Source organism: Tursiops truncatus, chromosome 3 (genome assembly GCF_011762595.2).
Source record: "Tursiops truncatus isolate mTurTru1 chromosome 3, mTurTru1.mat.Y, whole genome shotgun sequence".
Lineage (NCBI taxonomy): Eukaryota > Metazoa > Chordata > Mammalia > Artiodactyla > Delphinidae > Tursiops > Tursiops truncatus.
The window spans coordinates 17,525,558-17,546,519 of record NC_047036.1 but is presented as its reverse complement, the minus strand read 5'-3'; positions in this window follow the sequence as shown (position 1 = coordinate 17,546,519).

Here is a 20,962-nt window from a genome sequence, read left to right as displayed (position 1 = left end):
TATTTTCTACCATGCTGAGCTTATTTGAATGAGAATATATTCAAATATATATATATATATAATACATACATACTATAGATATATCAGGAATTCCAATTATATAATAAAAATTTCCTTGAATTCTTGAAAATAAATTATTTATAACACTTTATGGATATGAAAAGCTGAAAAAAAATATCTTGCTGAAGCTAGAATAATTCTAGAAAGAAATATTTTATTGAATACTTTGTTTAGCAAGTGTATACTCAATGATTTTTTTAATATGAAGACTAAAATTTATTAATAGGAGGTTTCTTTCTATTTTGAAAAGCTGAAACTTTGTTAATTCTAATTAATATAAATGGCAAATGTTCACCATAGTATTATTCTTAATATAAGAGAGATGACCACTTTGAAACATATCGAAACTTTTGGGGGACAAAGATTTGGAGGAAGCAAATAATTAGAATAGTGTATGTGTGGTTGTTACCAAGACTGTTGCCCCAGAATCATACCCCTGCCCCTCCCTGGAATGGAAACCAATTGCTCTTATCTAAGTTTCAGGAGGAAGCTGCTGTCAATGAAAAAGATGTTGCCTTCCATATCGGTAAACAAAGGATGTTGAAGCCATCAAGCTGTCACATTACAGCCGCCCCCCATGGTGAGCCTTGAAGGAACTAAGAATAGAAAGTGTGCCTGCCATGAAGGAATCAGTCACTGCAGCCACCCCTGCAGGTGCACCCTGAGAAGACTCAGGATGAGAAAGCACAGGATACTGGCCCCAGGTATCTGAGGTGCATATCAAAGGTATGATTATAGTGAGCCTAGACTCTTGCATCTTCCCATACATAGAAGAGTGCTAAATTCTTTAACCCCAGATGTCTGGTTTTCTTTAACAGTAATCTTTCGATGTTTTGACTACCTGGTCTTTGTTGCAAAAACTCCTTGTATCCTGGCTCCTCCCTGACCCCTTCAGAGCAGTCTCTCAGAGCTCTCTGAGATGCTGTGTCCTGGACTTAAGTCCTCAGTTTTGTCTGCCGAATAAAACATAACTCTCAGCTTTTAGGCATGTGCTTTTTTTTTTTTTTTTTTTTCAGTCGACACTGCAAAGAGAAAAACAAGAACTGGTTAGAACCAACCAAGCCAAAGATGGCGAAAGATTTGACTTCCAGTAGACCTTGAGCTTCATTATACACTCATTGTAATACATTAGCTAAATGACACAGGCACCAGAACAATGACAGTTGACAATTGCCATGACAACAACCAGAAAAGCCCACACAAGGGCTTAAAGGAGTGCTGCATCAGTTCTGGGTCCAAACCACACCCCTGTTGTTGAATAACTCATGAATATTCCTCCCACTCTCTAATTCCCTCCCTTTTACCTTGACCCTCCTATATATGTGGTGTCTCTGCCTCTATTGGGTTGAGAAGGTGATTTGCAAACTAAGTTCCTGCTTCTCTCTGATCATTGAGTAAAGCTTGTGAGTTCCAGTCGCAGCATCAGTTTCATTATTGATTGTGAAAATCTGAGCAGAAAAAGAAACTCCCTAGCTGAAACAAAGAGTTTCGAACCTGGGCTAGGACCCTGGCATGGGTCCAGGTAACCAATTCAGTAACGTGGTCACAAATAATTGAGCATCAGAGAGGCAATAAATGAAGCTACTTTTATAAAATCTGAGGCAGAAAATTTTAGATAATTGATTAGTAAGTACATACAAAACATTTACCAACAAATGCTACAGAGGTACCAGCTATTCAAAACACATATTGACATAATCATCTTATGCCAACAATAAAAATCTGGATAGGTATACTCTGTACCAATGAATTATTGTCCTTTTTCTTGTTTTTTTAGGGTAATACAAGACAAAATATAATTAAATAAAATCATATTAATTTACACATTTTACATACACTTTACATATAAATATATAATTTATATACAATGTATTTTATATATATATATATACACACATATTTGAATCACACAGTCTTTCTCCATTAGCTTGATTTTATAATATTAATATATTTCTGAACTTGTGGAGATGACTTATGAGTTGTTTTAGCTATGTCTATAAATAATGGCAAAAATGGCAAAAATCAAAACAAAAGTAAATAAAAATAGCTCATTAATGAGGTTTTACAGTTAAGTAAACTTTCAAGTATGGCATTTATGAATTGCCATAACATTATACCCATGAAGAAATAATGCAGGGTGGGGAGAGATAGAGAAATAAACACAGACACACACACACAGGCACAGAGAGTTTAATGTTTACTCACTTGACCAATTTACAACCCTTTTATCACACTTTATTTTGATGGAATAGTGTGACTTCATTTTTTTCCAACAATATATTTGAATCTGTTTTCAAATGTAAATTGTATCTTATTCCTTTCAAATAACTTTTTGAATTGTGTTTACTTGAGTTCCTGAGGCCTTCTCTGTCTCCTGAGCGTTCAAGAGGAATTCTTGGAATTGTGAGGCACAGAATCTTAGGCTCTCTTGTGCAAAAAGAGCTCTAAAATTGATGTACACACTAAGGAGAGGTAGTTACAGTTGCTTCTTTCTTTTTTCCTAACATGCAAATCTCAGGCTGGAAATAGTCATATTTTTTCCAAAATATTATCTGAGATTTTTATGGCAGCACATTTTTAATACCTTAGAGTCAATATTATACTTATTTTCCTAGTGTTGATGAGATCCTCGAGGCCAAGAATTTTAGCATAATTATCAGCCCCTTTTGCAATACAGGTTGCATACATAATAGGAATAACATGAAATAAATTTCATAAAGATGCATTTTAAAAGGTAAATTTTTATTCTCTCTTAAGATAATATTTTCAGTTCCAGAGGGGGGAACCACTTCCTACAGAGCACCAGAACTCTTAAACAAGGATAAAAAAACTTTTGCTTCTTTAAAGTTGCTCATTAAATCTCTTAAAATCCTACTTAAAGATATATTCAAATAGTACATTTAGATAATAAAACTATAAAAAGTTTATTTAATACTTTTATTTTCTTGTGCATAGTCATGTAAAAATTATTAAACATAAAATTTTCATAATAACGAAAATTGAAAACATATACAATCCAGACCTTCCATCAAATGTGTATTAAAACAGTATTGTTAAGAGCTGAAGAAAAAGCAGTAATATATTCTTATAATGTTCTCTTGATATATATTACATATTTTTATGTATTATGTATCATGCTTGTGTTTATTATATTCTTATGATTTTACAACATTTGGATTTATGGATTCCATAACATGATTAAGCTCTATACATACACATACCTCTAAGAGTTTTACCCGACCTTAATACACAACTATAAATAAGAGAATGAATGATATATTTAAGGTACAAAGAAACAAATATAAATCAATACTCTTAGTACACTATTATCACTACTGAAACACTACTCTTCAGAATATCGTAGGAATTTAACATTCAAAATCCTTTGGGTTTTGATTTAAAAGGGGTTTAAGTTTCAGGAGCAATTTAGGAGAGCAGATATTCATTTATGAGAAAATAAATAATAAATCAAAATTGAATGATAACATGAGTAAAATGCTTTGAAAATATTTTATATTTATATGTCCAATTAACAAATTTAGGGTATTATTATCTTTTTATGTTTGTCATATGAAATATATATATATTGTTATGTTAACTGTTTGAGGGAAATAATTATCAGGCTAACATTTACTTTGTATAAATTAACTAGCTATCCAATACTAGTTCACCATTTTCTATCCAAAATATTTAGGTCAAGATATTTTTCAGAATTCAGTTTTAACTAATAAAATTAATAGAGTGTATATTTCATGTATTACAGAAAGCTCAAGTGAGGTCAGGAGCATAATTCAGAATCAAACACAATATGATTTTTAAAAGACTATTAATAGTATTATAGTTTATTTAATATTTACTTGTAGAATATGAAATTTATAAAAAATATCATGGGATAGTTATAGACCATAGCTAGTTTAGTATATATCTAAGAGCAGTGTTTGATAAGTCATATACTAAACTAAATACCTGTACACATGCGTAAATGCTAATTACCCTTGGGTATTAGAGGATCTTTGAGAAAAAGGTAAATCACTATTGCTCCCAACCTCACCATCTTGATCCAATCGAATTGGATATTTGATGATGAGAAAGATACAAGGTCCTTAATTATCAAAGCTGTGCAGAATAGTCTTTGTAAGGACCTCTTCCAGTGGCATCTGCCTGATTAACATGAATTTCTATCTAAGCAGCCTTAAGACCAAAAATTACATGAGCACACATTTTTATCATGCAAAGATATTTCTTTGCAAATAGTTTACAATATCATGCTTATCATCACTGCTGTCATCATTCACTGTTACGTTAAACCCCATGTTCAGCATTTTCACTCTCTCTCAAGAAATGCATAAGCAGTATTTCATATTTAATGTGTACCACGTTTTAGATGTCGGGTAGGTCTAACTTATTTTACACTTTCAGCTGATAAATGCTGACATACTTAGCAGGGTTTTAAATGATTTTCTCATTAGCAACACAAAACTCTTTAAAGCCTTCACTTGAAAGTTCATTTTCAAACATCAATGAGTGCTGAAGTCTGTACTAGGCATTTGCTCTCAGCAGCCCACCACACCATGATTAGTAACTGGGTAAATGGCATTCTTTTTTAAAAAAAAATTTATTTATTTATAATAAAAAAAATTTTTTGGCTATACCACGTGGCTTCGGGATCTTAGCTCCCCTAGCTCCCCAACCAGGGATGGAACCCAGGCCTTCTGCAGTGAAATCGTGGAGTCGTAACCATTGGACTGCCAGGGAATTCCCAAAAATGGCATTCTTAACAACTTTTATGAAGTCTTGGTCCAAGAAATCTCTTAATTGTAGCAAGGACACAGTATTCTAACTGTAGCAAGCACACAGTAAACCAAGCAATTGACCAAACAAAGTGGTTATATATGTTATTCATGGAGGACAAAAGTTCTTAGTCCTAAAGCTGTATAATAGGTTCACATTGGGTGGAAGTAACTGCTGAAAAGATTACATTTTGCAAAATTAGAAGGTAATATGCAAGGCAGTTTTCCCGGAATACTAAAATTTTACACTTATTCCCACCCATCTTGCCTACAAATCATTTGTGCTACTGGTCAAAGTGATTATTAAAGAGGTTAGAAAATATTTCATTTGTTACCCATGTCTTTATGTTTTCATAAATTAAAAAAAAAAATGCTCATCTAAATTACATACACCTTTCAAATATCTCAGATGCTGGCTTTTCCTGAACATGAACTACAACTTTTTAATTTATGTGCCTGTAACATTTGCATCCCAGAACAATTATAGTGTGTTTAATGTCCCTAAATATTTGGTGATTTTTTTCTCAGGAATTATTTGTTTTTGAAGAATACAGCCTTAGGCCAGAGTGGTTTCATTAGAACTATAAATTGTATATTTTCAGGGTTAAGATTTTTAATAATAAATTTTTCAATGTAATTTTCAGTTGCTACATGATCAGCATACATTTTTCACCATAAATTTTGTTTTTATACAGTATAATTTTTCTTAAATTTCTGTATCCAGTCACCTGAATAGTCACACTTGTTTTCAAAGTTTGAATCATTATGGTATAATGTAGCTCCTTTCATGACATACTACCTACTGAGTGACATGATCACTTCCTCATTGAGAATCTATTCAGGTAACACAAGGTCAAGATCTTCATTGTCTGCCCCGTTCAATGTTTCTCTGTTACCTTAGTTCTTGGTCATTGCTATTATTGTAAAATTTCAGCAACTGAGCTCTGATTCTTTAAGTTGTACTTGTTAGTGTCTGCATCTCATATTATTCAGTAAACCTCCTTAGAAATGCACAACAGCACAATTCTTTTTTTTGTTTTTTATAAATTTATTTTATCTATTTATTTTTGGTTGTGTTGGGTCTTCATTGCTGCACGCGGGCTTTCTCTAGTTGCGGCGAGCGGGGGCTACTCTTCTTTGTGGTGCGCGGGCTTCTCATTGTGGTGGCTTCTCTTGTGGAGGAGCACGGGCTCTAGGCGCACAGGCTTCAGTTGTTGCACAAGGGCTCAGTAGTTTTGGCTGACGGGCTCTATAGCGCAGGCTCAGTAGCTGTGGCGCACGGGCTTAGTTGCTCTGCGGAATGTGGGATCTTCCTGGACCAGGGATTGACCCATGTTCCGTGCACTGGCAGGCAGACTCTTAACCACTGCACCACCAGGGAAGTCTCAGCACAATTCTTTTTTCATTTATGATACTGATGATGACAGACACAGTCTTGTCATCTGGCTTTATCCATGCAAGTGTTTTTATACATCTTTTTACATTTTTACACTTTCATAGAATAATTGAGTAATGTCACAAAATAGGAATAACAGTAAACTAAGTATCAGTAATGAGCACAGCATTTGTTCTTGGTAGGAGTGCTTGAGGCCTAGTAGTTCTCTCATGCCCATTCAAGTAACTTGAGCACAAAACATATGGATAAATAGAAAACATCTTTTGTTCCCAAAGCTTTTCCAGTGTCATAATTTTGGATAAAAATTGTGGGCGTATAAGTACGCCCACAATACAAAGTATTAAATGTCATAACCATACAAAGTATTAAATGTCATAAAGTATGCAGAAGTAACAATTTACTGTGTCAGCCATATAAAATAAAACCTTATATTCACAACATTTGAAAAATTAATATAATCCCATAGTAAAGCTAAGAGTTACAAGGAGCTTGAAGTCCATTTACTAATGTTACTCCACTAAGTTAATCTAAACCCTGAATTTAATAAAGATAATAGCACATTTATATATTGTTACATTTTACGGTTATCCTCATTGATATCCTATCATATGATCCCCAGGAAATCACTGTGAAGTAGGAGAGATAAATATCAGTATTATATTCTTACAGACAAACGGCTGAAGGATTAGACAGAGTGTCAAAACACAAAGAAAAGGTAATTATTTGATTTTTAATGTTTTAATATGATATTCTATCACACACTCTGCAGCAGTTACTGGATTTGTTTTATAACAAATTGATTTTATAATTAAATAAAAATGAATGTGACTTACAAATCATAGTGGAAGAGCCATGAGACAAATTATTTTGCTATCTTGTAAATCACGGAAAAAAAAATGCATAGAATATGACCTTGTCTGGGAATCACCTGCATCATGCCATAAATTTATGTAAGATCTTAATATCTTTGTAGCTAATTCATTCATACTTTTGTCCTATAGAAAATAAATATTGCACTACACTATTGGTTGCATCAAGGGTGTACATGATAAGAGTCTTATTCTAATTACTGATTAATGTATAGGCTGTTCAATTAATTCATTTAAAGTTATAAGATGAATAAGTGTTGGAGATTTAATGTACAGCAGGATGGTTATAGTTAACAGTATTGCATTATATACTTAAAAGTAGCAAAGAAGGTAGATTTTAAATATTCTCACCACAAAAAGAAATGATAATTATGTGAGATGATGGAGGTATTAGTCATTGAATAAATGAAAATTATATGCTGAACCCTGTACGCTGGATTGGAAAACAAACAAGTAGATTAGTCCCTGCTATTAAGGGCCCTCATGGATTTCTAGACATATAGACATACAAATTATATTACCAATAAAACATATGTATTATTTCCCAAAGTAATTATACATTATATGTATAGAATGTATAATGTATATATATTATATATATTATATATATATAATGTAACTATCAATAGATGTATTCTCATAAATTTTTCAGTTATAATGTCTTATGCTTTATTCACATGGGATTAAAGTAGAAAAAAATTTTAAAATAAAGTCACTGAGCTGTTAATGCAGAGTGGTGCCTTTAAGACTGCATGCTCAATGCTTTCAATTTAAAATGAAAGAAGCATCTCAGGAGCATTTATTTATAAACTGGGAAGGATGAATGCAATTAAAATAAATTGGCTGGCAAGGGTTAATTACCATTTTCTTATATTTCTCGAATCTTTTCTTTAAGCACAGGTCATAATTTAACTCAATATAATCCTCTGTAGAAATATCCATATGAGAACCAAATTTTCACTAGACGTTATTTACTTGTGTCATTTTCAAACCGTTGGATCACTTTTCACAAATCATTAATATAGTTCTCCATTATGCTCTTCAAAATTCTAATTTAAATAATCCTATTTCTGTCTGGTAGACATTGAATCATGAATATGGAATGACTTCACCTCACTTCACTTGAAATTCACTTAATTTTCAACTCTGTTAGCTGTGAGGTGACTAGAAAATAATTTAGTTCAAAATTGCAGTACAAAAAAAAAAAAAGAAAAATTCAGTCCAAGGTGTGCTGCTGTCCTAAGAAGAGGAACTTTTTATTCAGTGTCCTAAATTGAATTGTGATTTATATCACAGTTTTGAGTGATTAAATTCAAATTATCAAATTGTTTTTTTCTCTTTGTACCTGTGTCGTTGTTTATCAGTTTCATGTGTATTTCATAATTATTTGTGACATCACAGATTGGTCAAGTTCCTGTACCTTGACTTACATCAGGTCAATTTCAAGAGACAGACTTGAGCATTCTCCCTCCCTCACCCTCCCAGCACCATCCTTTTCTGTCTCTTTCTCTCTCTATTTTAAAATCTAAAGCAAGCATTACTTGTTTGGTCCTTCTCATTTCACTTTTGTGACAATAGAGATATATAATGAATGAGTTCCCCATTTTAAAAATATATACATTATTTTTGAGGTATACATATACATCTGAATACATTATTGATGTATTGATAGTTGTATTAATTGGTACATGATGGTCTTACTATTTGACTATGCAATTCTGCTATCAGGAATTTACCTAATAGCAATGCTCACATATATGTGCCAAGGTATATATAAGACAATAACCAATTCAAGTTTATTTATAATAGTGAAAATTTGAATATTCACAGCAATAGGAAAATGACTGACTGGATTATTTTACTTTTGCATTTCAGCTAATTCAAATAAGGAGATAGAAATATAGATGTTAATTGAATATATCTGTAATATTTTCTTTATTGAATGAAGGCAATTTTCCGAAACATTTTTAGAGTCAGATTTCAATGATGTAAATGCAACAGAAACAAAGGAAAAGTATGGGTTTGTATGAATATGCCTTTTGTTCACATTATATAGAAACTGATATCAACTCTTAAAATCACTGGAGAAACAATTATTCCTCCATGTTTACGTTTCATATTACATTTTTAAGCTACATATATAATATTCCTATAGGTACAGTTTTTAAGAACATTTTAATGAATTATATGGCATTTCCCCCAATAGATATTAATATGATAATAGCTGCCCCTCCCACTAACAGATTTGGTTTATCCAAGAAAAGATGCTTCTGCTGCTGGTCAACAGTTTAATCATCTGTATGAAGCCCTCCAAATATATAAGTGTATACTTGTTCCTCATCAATTTTCCCATTACTATTTAAATGTTTACCTCCCAATTTCAAAATAGAAATTAAATTAAATTTGAAATGCTCTCTTCCTTTATTTCCCTTGTGGGATATGTTTCTGTTTTCATCCTACCTTTCTAGAATTCTTCTTACTGTCTTTTTTGGCACAGTCTGTCCCCATAATGTCAGCATCTCCAGGGCCTCAGCGTCTGGTCTTCATTTCCTTCTCTGCCGTCACTTTGCATGCATTCTCATCCACTCTGTGCCTTCAGTCATCATCTTTTGTTTTTGTTTTTGGCCACACCACATGGCGTGCAGGGTCTTAGTTGCTGGACCAGGGATCGAACCAATGCTCCCAGCAGTGGAAGCACAGAGTTTTAATCACTGGACCGCCAGGGAAGTCCCAGTCATCATCTCTTTGCTCGTAGCTCTTCTGTATCTCCCAATGAAGTACTATCTATACATTCTAAACATTTTGTACAATTTCTTACTAGGTATTACACCAGTACCTCAATACCAGTAAGTACAAAATAAATTTAATATCATGAAACATTCTGCCTGAAATACCAGCATAAGTGAACCATCACAAAACAACCCAGAATTCCAGCCACAAGTCTAAAACCATTTTCTTCTTCATTACATGTAATTAGTAATGAAGCACTCAAACCTGCCAAGTCTACCTTCTTAATATCTCTCAAATATGTTCAAGCCAGTATCTGTCAAGAAACATCTTCTTCATGTAGGTAATTATCACTTTTCACCAGAATTACAAAAAAAAATTATCCTAAATCTCTCTTTTGTTTTCATTTTTTACCTCAATTCACGTCTCTAATGTATACACTTTCCAAGATGGAGCTCAAAGAATGTTTGTACAATGTAGTTTTGATGAAACTACACCACCTTTCTGCTTCTATGGTTCTTTGAGTCCTTGTTGACTCAGTGATATAATGTAAACTCCTTTAATGTTGCTATACATTGTGACTTTGTGATTTGCCACCCTTTTTCTCTCCAGTCTCACATAAATATCTGTGTTCACCCAGGCCCCACTGTATTGTCCTTCTGAATCAGTTCTGAATAAAGTTTATTATAGATTTTCCCTCTACTTTGATTCTAATCTCTCCAGTTTCTTTAAACTGGAAAATGATTGTGTCAAACTCCATTGAAAAGCCTTTTTCAAAACAAGCCAGGTTATACATCACTCCTGTGTACTTACAATCTTGTGTTTCTCCCTGTTATAATGCATTTCGCATAGTATTGCAAATACCTATTCACTCAACAGTTTCTCTATTACTGGTTAACAGACAAGTCCAGAGTTCTGTTCATTATAAAATATATTTTCACTGCCCAGCAAAATTCCTGTTACAAAGTAGGTGCTCATGAAATACTATATTACTGTAATACTTTAATAAATGAATGGGTACATGAGAAAATGCTATAAAAATGGTATATATTTGCCTTCCCTGGAAATGAATCAAAAAGTTATAATAATCACAATGTGTACTTGTAAAGATATTGCCCTAAAAGCTATCACATCTAAAGTTAATCTAAATTAGCATGTACTTAAAACACTTAGCACGGTTTAGTATACAAAGGTTATTCATAAGAAATCATTCAAACTGTTAATTCCATCCCATTTTAATTATAAATGTGATAAGTAAAAGTCACTCATTGACACTTCTCTCATTGAGTTGTGAATCAATTTTCCCTTTCCTTGAGTCTTGAATGACCTGTGGCTGTTTTGATGTATAGAATATAACAGAAGTGGGAAGATGTCCATTCTATGCCTAGTAACCCCTGAATCAAGAGGAAGGATTCAAAGCAGTTCAGCTTGTGATCCATTTACTCCTAATACTGGAAGGGCAACCCAAATTTGAAAAGCAAATAAGGTATTTGCTAACAGTAAGGGTTGCTACATAAAGAATGCCCTTGGTTGGATAAGACTGGCTAAGGGTTATCTATGGTAGATAAATTCAGGACTAATGGATTTATGAGGAACAGATCCCTAGAGAATGTCAAGTAAGACAAATAATTCCTCTGAAAAGAAATAGGAAATGCTTCATTACTTAATGCTTCTTCTGCTGTATGGAGTAATCACCCACAATGAAGCACCTGGAAACCAAATCTATTATTCTGGCAAGAGAGTGCATGTTTGATGTGAGCATAATAGACCAACAACCAGTTCTTAACATCCCAGACCTCTGTTGGCTTTCTTTGAGTTTCTTCATTGACTGAATTATTAGTAATCTCAAATTCAATTAACACGTACACCTGAGTCTGATTTGTCACTTTGATTCTTTGTGTTACATGGTCTACAAACCTGTATGATATATAAAGAAGGGTTGTGACTTTAACTGTGTCCTGAGATTGTTTATTACGCAGTAATAGATAACCAGTACACTGAAGAAAATAGTTTTAATCTCAAATGGAAATAACAGAAAAAGAAAATCACACACAAAAACCCACAACTAATTTAATTTGTGTATAAAAACTGGGAATTTGGTTTTATGTAAACAACAAAATCCCTTAACAAATAAAATATCATAACTGTAAATGTCTGAGTAATTTATGAAAATTGAAAACCCAGACATGTTTTGCAAAATATATTCCCTGATACAGTGAAGTTGTACAAATTTATTAGGACATACACAATTATTAAATTAATTGTATTAATTTCACTTAAGTTATTTGATTGCATTAAAAGTGGAACAATTAAAGTGCATGGCAGGTTTCGCACCACTGGTGCTTTCAAAATAGAGGACAAATACAACATTTTAACAGAGCTCTACCAGCTGTGCACAGAATATTAGCACTCTGGCAATGATCTCAGTGTAGCACACACTCTAAGGTGCTTAACTTATCTCATGCTGAGAGTAATGCTAAACCTGCATGCATACTTGAAGTACTACATAAGCTACATCTAATTTCAACAAACAATAGCAGATAATAGACCCCCTGGTATTAGTTTCTGTCCAAATGAACACCTAGCTAGAAAAAGCCCACATCAAGAAATATAATTTTAATAACAAATTCTTAATCTTTGTCCACAACCCAATTTCTCATGAAAATTAGTAATGTCTTCTGATAGAGAAAAAGGTATTTTAGGAGTATGTTCTACTACCTTATCAAAAGCACATGTAGGGTTGGCTGCAGTGCACCAGCCAGATCTCTCCTTCAGGACAGAGTCCTTCAGTGACTCAGCGGCTGGTAATGTTGCTTTCTGACAGCTCACAGCTGACTTCTTTCCCAGGAACAGCCTTTAGCTTAGGGAGGGAGGTGCACAGACTAAAAGCACGTGCCTTCCAAGAGAGGGAGCCTATGTCCTATGGCTGCTCAAGGTTGGGATATAAACCATGGTCCCTTTTACTCACATGGTTTGATGCTCTGTTGCTAGGTGCATACAGAGTAAGGATTGCTATGTCTTCTTGCAGAATTGACTCCTTTATTTTTATGCAATACCCTCTTTATCCCTGAAAACTTTCATTGATTTAAAGTCTACTATGTCTGAAATTAATATCGCTACTTCTGCTTTTTTCATTACTGTTAGCATGGAATATATTACTTCATGAATTTACTTTTAATCTACATATGTCTTTATATTGAATTTGGGTTTTCTATAGAGCACGTATAGTTAGGTCTTGTTGTTTGTCCACTCTGACAATCTCTGTCTTTTCATTCGTGAATTTAGACCATTGACATTCAAAGTGATTGCTAATATAGTTGGATTAATATATATTATAATCATTGCTATACCACTTCACTTAGTGTGAGTACCTAATACTAATAAAATAATTCTAATTCTTTCCTCTGGTCCCTTGTATCTTTGCTGTCATTCATTCTATTTATATATAAAAATGCAAAGGCATTAATTTTATGATACAGACTTAAGTTTGCATAATTTATGCACTGTTGGTATTATTTTAAATAAACTGTTATCTGTTAGATCAATTATGATAAAAAATAAAAGGCTTTTATTTTACCTTCATTATTCCCTCTTCAACACTGTTCCTTACTTTATGTAGATCTGATTTTTTGATCATAGTATTTTTCTTTCCTCCAAAGAACTTCTTTTAACATTACTTTCAGGGTAGGTCTACTGACAACAAATTCTCTTAATTTTTTTTTGTCAGAGAACACCTTTATTTCTCCTTCATTTCTGTAGGATTTCACTGGGTACAAGATTCTAGATTCGTGGGGTTTTCTCTCAACATTTAAATAATTATTTTTTTTCTCAAAATTTAAATATTTCACTTTATTTTCTTCTTGCTTGCATGGTTTCTGAGAAGATTCAGATGTAATTCTTATATTTGTTTTTCTGTAGGTAACATGTTCCTCCCCCCACCCCCACCCCCACTGGCTTCTTTCAGGACTTCATTTTGATTTTGTCTAATTTGAAAATGATATGTAGTGATGCTTTTTGGCATTTATTATGCTTGATGTTCTCTGAGCTTACTGTATGTATGGTTCGGTATATGACATGAATTTGGGGAAATTCTCAGTCATTATTATTTCAAGTATTTTCAAGTATTTTGCTCCTCCATTCTTTCTTCTTTTTCTGGTATTCCCTTTACACAGGTTACCACTTTTGTAGTCTTCTCACAGTTCTTCGACACCCTGTTTTTTTTCCAGTGTATCTTCTCTTTGCTTTTCATGTTTTGAGCATCTATTGATATACTCTCTAGCACAGAGATTTATTCTTCAGCTGTATCCAGTCTATTAATGAGACCATGAAAGACATTATCTCTGCTACAGTGTTTTTGATCTCTAGCATTTATTTTTGGTTTTTTCTTTGAATTTCCATCTCTCTCCTTACATTACCCATCTGTCTTACATGCAGTCTACTTTTTCCATTTAGAGCCCTCAGCATATTAATCATAGTCATTTTTAACTCCCAGGCTGGTAATTCCAGTATCTTTGCTGCCATGTCTGGTTCTGATGCTTACTCTACCTCATCAAGTGTGCTTTTGCCTTTTGGTATACCCAGATAAGTTTTTCCTGATAGCCAGACATAATGCATGGGGTAAAAGGAACTGCCAAAAATAGGCCCATAGAAATGAGGCAGTGAGGTGTGGGGAGAGAGGAAGCATTCTACAGTCCTATGCTTAAGTCTCAGTCTTTAGTGAGCCTGTGCCTTTGGACTGTGAACTTCACAAGCGTTTCTCATTTTCTTTTTCTCCCCCCATTAGGTGGAAGAGGATGGCTAGAGAGAGCTGAAATTGGATATTTCACTTTGGCCAGGTCAGTTAGGATCTGAATATACCTCAGCAGGTTAGGCTCTGGTTAACTAGTCTCACCTGAAGGTAAAACTTGTTACAAGAACACAGTACTCTGGTATATTTCAGAATGGTTTCTTTCCCCTCCCTCTGCCAAAAGCCTGAGGGGATTTTTCTCCAATATTTATTGTGAAACCTTGATTGGGCTGGAGGTAAATCTCACAATATTGTGGGGGGCCCATTCATAGGGAGAAAGGTTTTTAACTCTCAGACTTGTCCAAACTGAGCATCCTTACATTTGTTGATTGCAGTTCAGATTTTCCTACCTTTGCACCGGGTCCTGGGGTGGTTTACCCTTGTGAGTTTCTGTTCCAGCAAAAAGCTGAGACTCACTGCATTTTCCTGCCTTTCCCTCCAGTCCTGTGGGCAGATGTTTGCTTTGTATTCTCCCCTCTCTTATGGATCCAAGAAGAATTGTTGATTTTTCAGTCTGGTTAGCTTTTTTGTTGTTACGACAAAGTAGTGACTTCCAAGATTCTTACATGTGGAAAGGGAAATGTCAAAAATTCAAGAACAGCAGAGGTAAAACCAATGAATCACCGAAGTACTGAGTACTAAAAGTTTGTTGTGTACACACCAAAAAGACAGTTTGTGTAGTAGGAGCACTCAAACCAAAACGCGGAATGAGGTTCAGAAACATATTGTTATATGCTACTACACAGCAGCTTACAGAGTAGGAAGGCAGTGACTGCGGATTCTTCACAATGACTGGTTATAATATTAGAATTGTATTAAATGGTATGGAATTGGTTAGTGGTCGCCTCATATCAATTTTGGCAGACAGTTAAAGATTTCCTTATGATCTCCAAAGGCATGAACAAGAAATGGCCCAGTTCAAGTTAGTCTTGCAAAATAAGCCAAATTAAGCTCTGTTTGTATGACTAAACTTATTTTGTCTGCTGAGGGAATTTTTAAGGCTGGTCTCCATTTGTTTTTGATTTTAACAGAAACAAGAAACCCCATAGAGGCTTAAAAGTCATCCATATTTATGAACCGGTATTTAGTAAAAAAAAAAAAAAAAAAAACTTTCCTTTAGGTATGTTCTCTGTGACTTAAAGTATTGATTCTGACAAAGATTACAGAGTATTTACCATAATAATAATGGAAAATACATTTTGCAACTAGACATTATTAAATGAATATATAGCACTTGCTCTGGGTGGAGAGATTAAATCAAAGGTAAGTTAACACTAGTTGAAAATCCTTGACATCTTTATTTTTAAATCTAAATTTACTTTAATAGATGTCTTCTAATCATTCTGATTAAGATTAAAGATAGTTTTATTGCCAATATTAAGCTGTATACATTGTTTTAGGAGTTAAAATAAGTATAAAAATAAGAGGATTTTTATTTTGTATTTGAAAAACATGAATTTCTAACGCAGCAAAACTTGAATGTGTGTAGAATTCATCTAATTACAAGTTGCATATACTTTAGATGCTTAGTTACGAAGTTGGAGGGTAGTATTTTATACAAAGTAACTGTCATATTAAAAATACATAAAGGCAGGTCAACTCCTCTCAAGGCACATACAAAGAAAATTTGACCACTTTCTTAAGTTGGAGATGAAAGGACCCAGTTATATTTGATATCAGTCATCAGTGGAGTCCTAAGGCAATTGATGAATCCGTTTCCTGGGATGCTGCATTTTCAGCTCATTCTGAGTCTTGCAAAAGGATAGGTTTCAAGACTCACACCTACTTGAATAAATAGGATTATCTGGAAGGTCATTCTTCTTTTAAATGAATTTTAAATTACATGGAACTCGATATGATCAGCTATGTGACTGTTACGTTTATGTTGTCTTTGTTTCCCTCCCTCTCTTTTTACATTTCTCATTCTTCCTACTCCTGTACAATGATTAAAAAATAATAAATTTAAAAATTTGTATTATACAATTTAACATTTGAATGTTAAGATATTGTTGCATTCACTTTCAGTGTAGCATATCTGCCTGTATCTTCATTGCATTACATTTTGAATATGCTGTAATTACGTACTTGCATAAATGTGTGCAATATGACATATATTCCTTAAAATAATTTCTCACTATGTATTAAACTATATTAATAAAGAAATTTTTTTGAAATAAAACTAAGCTGTCCATATTAATAGATGACAAATTGAATAACTATGTATTTTAATATTTTCTTTCAGAATTTTAAATGTGCAATACAAATATGTGCCATATAATTTAGAAATACAAAGACGTCAACTCATAGGAATGTGCTAAATTTTAAACACTATTATTTGAATTTTCTGTTGTACCTGAATTTTATATATTTGCTATCTATCAATACCAAAGACAACTTGTGAGGGAAATGTTATTCTTTAGTGTTTTGCTTAAAACACAGCTGAGTCCTTCTTTGTACTTTGGAAAGCTATGCAAACACTCTTCACCTCATCCCTTTACCAATTTCCTCCATTAAAAAGATGAAGAGGGAAAAAAAGTAATAAAGTTTAAATAGCGGAACATCATTATGTTTAATAAAGTTACTGAAATTTTAGGGCCACATAATATATGGCACAGCTGTCTCCCCTTTCCTTGAATTCTTTCTATTCTGTTCTGGAGTCCTTCCCACATTCAATAGGACTAAATTATTGTTTGCCTTTTTTTAAAAAAATCTCTGGCTTGAAAAGTTCCCTACCCAATTAAATCTAGGGTCTCAGCTGAAACAGATTCCTTAAATTTACAAGGATCTACACTTATTTTAAAGTAGTTATGGTTAGGTGAATTTTTTGTTTTGTTTTGTTTTACCTTTGCCAAAGATTACATATTGATAGTTCTTTGAAAATTTGTCCTCAAAAGCTTTTCTATCAGGTAAGGATAATACAAGGTATTATTCAACTTAGCATACCTCTAGGTCATTTTTGACTCACTAACTCTCTTCTCTCGTTTTTTTTTTTTTTTCACCTCTGTAATCTTCAGGCTTAAATTGGGTTATTGACTCCTGATTCTGTTCTATTCCTTGGACATTGCATGAGTTTCTTGCACTCAACCTTCATTCCTTCACACAGAGGTCCATTTCTCACAAGCCTGGTCAGATCAGAATTAGTCTCTAGTACATCTTAAGTGGCTAAATGTTGTCCAGTTGCATTTCTTCCTAAAGGGGTGGCATTAGAGTATATTTGTGGGTGGGAAAGAATGAGTACTCAATCTGTGTCTTGCTAAGGATCTCTCACACTCAGAATGACAATTCATTCTTATGGCTCTGATTCCCATTGCTTAGAATAAATTATAATCAAAGGTAAATGTGTTCAATTTATCCATATTTCCAGACTCTGCCTCCTTCTAGGGGAAAAATGCTTGTTTCTTTCAAGTCTATTTATTTTTAGAGTCAGAACACTTCACATTTCTGGCACTATTACCTTTTTTTTTTTTTTTTTTTTTTTTTGGGTACGTGGGGGCCTCTCACTGTTGTGGCCTCTTCCGTTGCGGAGCACAGGCTCCGCACGCGCAGGCTCAGCGGCCATGTCTCACAGGCCCAGCCGCTCCGCGGCATGTGGGATCCTCCCAAACCGGGGCACGAACCCGCGTCCCCTGCATCGGCAGGCGGACTCTCAACCACTGCGCCACCAGAGAAGCCCACTATTACCATTTTTGAACCTCTTTTCTAGAGTTAAATTCTCTTCCAAAGACAGTTTGACAAAAATATGGCATGTTGTCCTTTACTGAAATAGAAATGTGGACATAATTTATTAGTCCTTTTTTTTCTTGGTTCTTGTTTAATCTTATGGTATTGCTCTCAGCTGGATGGATGATAATCATTGAGTTATTATTTGGACACAAATTTATTTGTTAAAATTGTCTCCAAGTTGGTAGCAGATTAGTAAGTTTATTCTGACAAGCACAATTTATCTCTTTTGGAAGAGATTTGACATAATATGATTACAATACCTTAAAAAAAAAAAGGTAGACATGGTGCTATTCAGGTTATCTATTTCTTACTGAGGGAGTCTTGTTCTTTGTGTTTTTTTTTGTGTTTTTTTACCATAATCTAAGTTATAGAATTTATTGACATAAATATTTTATAGTGTTTCCTTACTATCTGCTTTAATATCCGTAGAATTAGTAGTGATATGACCTCTCATTTTTGATACTGGTAAATTTTGTCTTCTTTCCTTTTTTGTTTTTTCTGATTAGTCACATCTGTGTCATATCTAAGTCTATTTCTGATGCTTGCTTTGTTTCTTCAGAGACACGCAATTTGATGGTAATTTATTGTTGAAAGCCAAACATTATGTTTTGGATAAGTGGAACTGAGGTAAACAGTGCTTTAGTGTAAAGTTTTATGTTACTCTGGCTAGGAGTTGGGCTATGGTTAACATTTGCTGTAGCTGCAGGTGCCAGTGGCTTCAACTTCCTCTAGTATCATTGCTTTTTACTCCCCTGTTGTCTTTGAATTAACTAAGAACTATTCCTTAAACTCTATGTCTTGCAGCTTTTTCACTTGTAACTCACTGTTATTACACTGGAGTCCTGTTGGTTTGGTGATAAAGTATGTGAGATTGGAAACTTCCTGCAATCGTAATTAATTACCAGACTTTTAGGGGCCCTGTGACCTTCACTAGGGTTTCTTAGCTTTTCACCACTCCCTTAGTTGATACAGAAAGGCTGGAAGGGGCTTAAGTCAGGGGAACTCCCCTCAGGGGGGATAAGGCTCTAATAAAGTCTTTTTTTTCTTTTAGTTTTTATTGGAGTATAGTTGATTTACAATGTTGTGTTCGTTTCTGCTGTACAGCAAAGTGAATCAGTTATACATATACATATATCTGCTCTTTTTAAGATTCTTTTCCCATGTAGGTCATTACAGAATACTGAGTAGAGTTTCCTGTGCTATACAGTAGGTTCTTATTAGTTATATATTTTATATATAGAAGTATGTATATGTCAATCCCAATCTCCCAATTTATCCCTTCCCCCCTTTCCCCCTGGTAAACATGTTTGTTTTTTACATCTGTGACTCTATTTCTGTTTTGTAAATAAGTTTATTTGTACCATTTTTTTAGATTCCTCGTATAATTGATAGCATATGATATTTGTCTTTCTCTGTCTGACTTACTTCACTCAGTATGACAATCTCTAGGTCCATCCATGTTGCTGCAAATGACATTATTTTGTTCTTTTTTATGGCTGAGTAATATTCCATTGTATATATGTACCACATCTTCTTTATCCATTCCTCCGTAGATGGACATTTAGGCTGCTTCCATGTCCTGGCTATAATAAATAGTGCTGCAATGAACATTGGAGTAAAGTCATTTTCTTGGTAGTAGTCATTTGCTTTGGAGAAAACATTGAGAATATTTAGCAAAGTTTATTTTGCCCTCTATGTGCCAGAACCAAGAGGAAACTTTTATTGGTTCTTTACTTTCAGAAACTGGTGGGGTTCCCAGAGGTAAGACCATGAAAGGGTGTTGATCGCCCTGAGATTGTCACCCTCAGGAATTTCCCTCAGAAAGTCCACTCTCAGCCTTCAGGAATTGATCACAGCTATCATTAACTGTTTCTCTCAGTTTATGGTGCCTCTCTGTTTTGCTTCAGATAAGTTAACCTTGGCTGTAACTAATCTACCTGCTTCCGGATTTCAGGGTCTCCATTTGCCGTGACTTCACTTCTCTGACAGATCCTAGAAGAGTTATTGATTTTCATTTTGTTCAGCTTTTTTTCTTCTTTTTTAAGGACCAGAATGTTAACTTTCAAGTTTTTAACATGTCAGAGCTAGAAACCAGGTATTTGTTAGGTTTTAAAAATTTGGACTTTTTTTTAACCTGAATATTTTGATCCATTTCTAAGCAACACAATTGATTATATTTTGGAATTTTCAATTTACTACCTCTTTGCTTTTACACTGCCTGATTTTTTGTGATTTTTATGCTTTTTTAGAATAAATAACTAGTTTTAATCATTGCAATTTTCTCCTTCACTAATTTTGCACCTATAATATGTACCATTTCCGTACTTTTAGGGCATGCATCAAGTCATCAAACTGAAAAGAAATTAGTACCTTTACTCTCCTTCTGCATAAAACTAATGTTTTGCAACTATATATCTCCATTTGCTGCCAGCTCAATTTAATACATATTTTATTCCATAGATCTAATTTCTGTCTTTCTAAACCCCAACAAATCACTTAGGACTTAGAAACTTCAAGACTTAACTACATATAGCAGGGAAAAAAAAAGATATTATAATGCCAATGTGATATAAAAATAATATTAAGCAATTTTACATTTTGACAAATACTT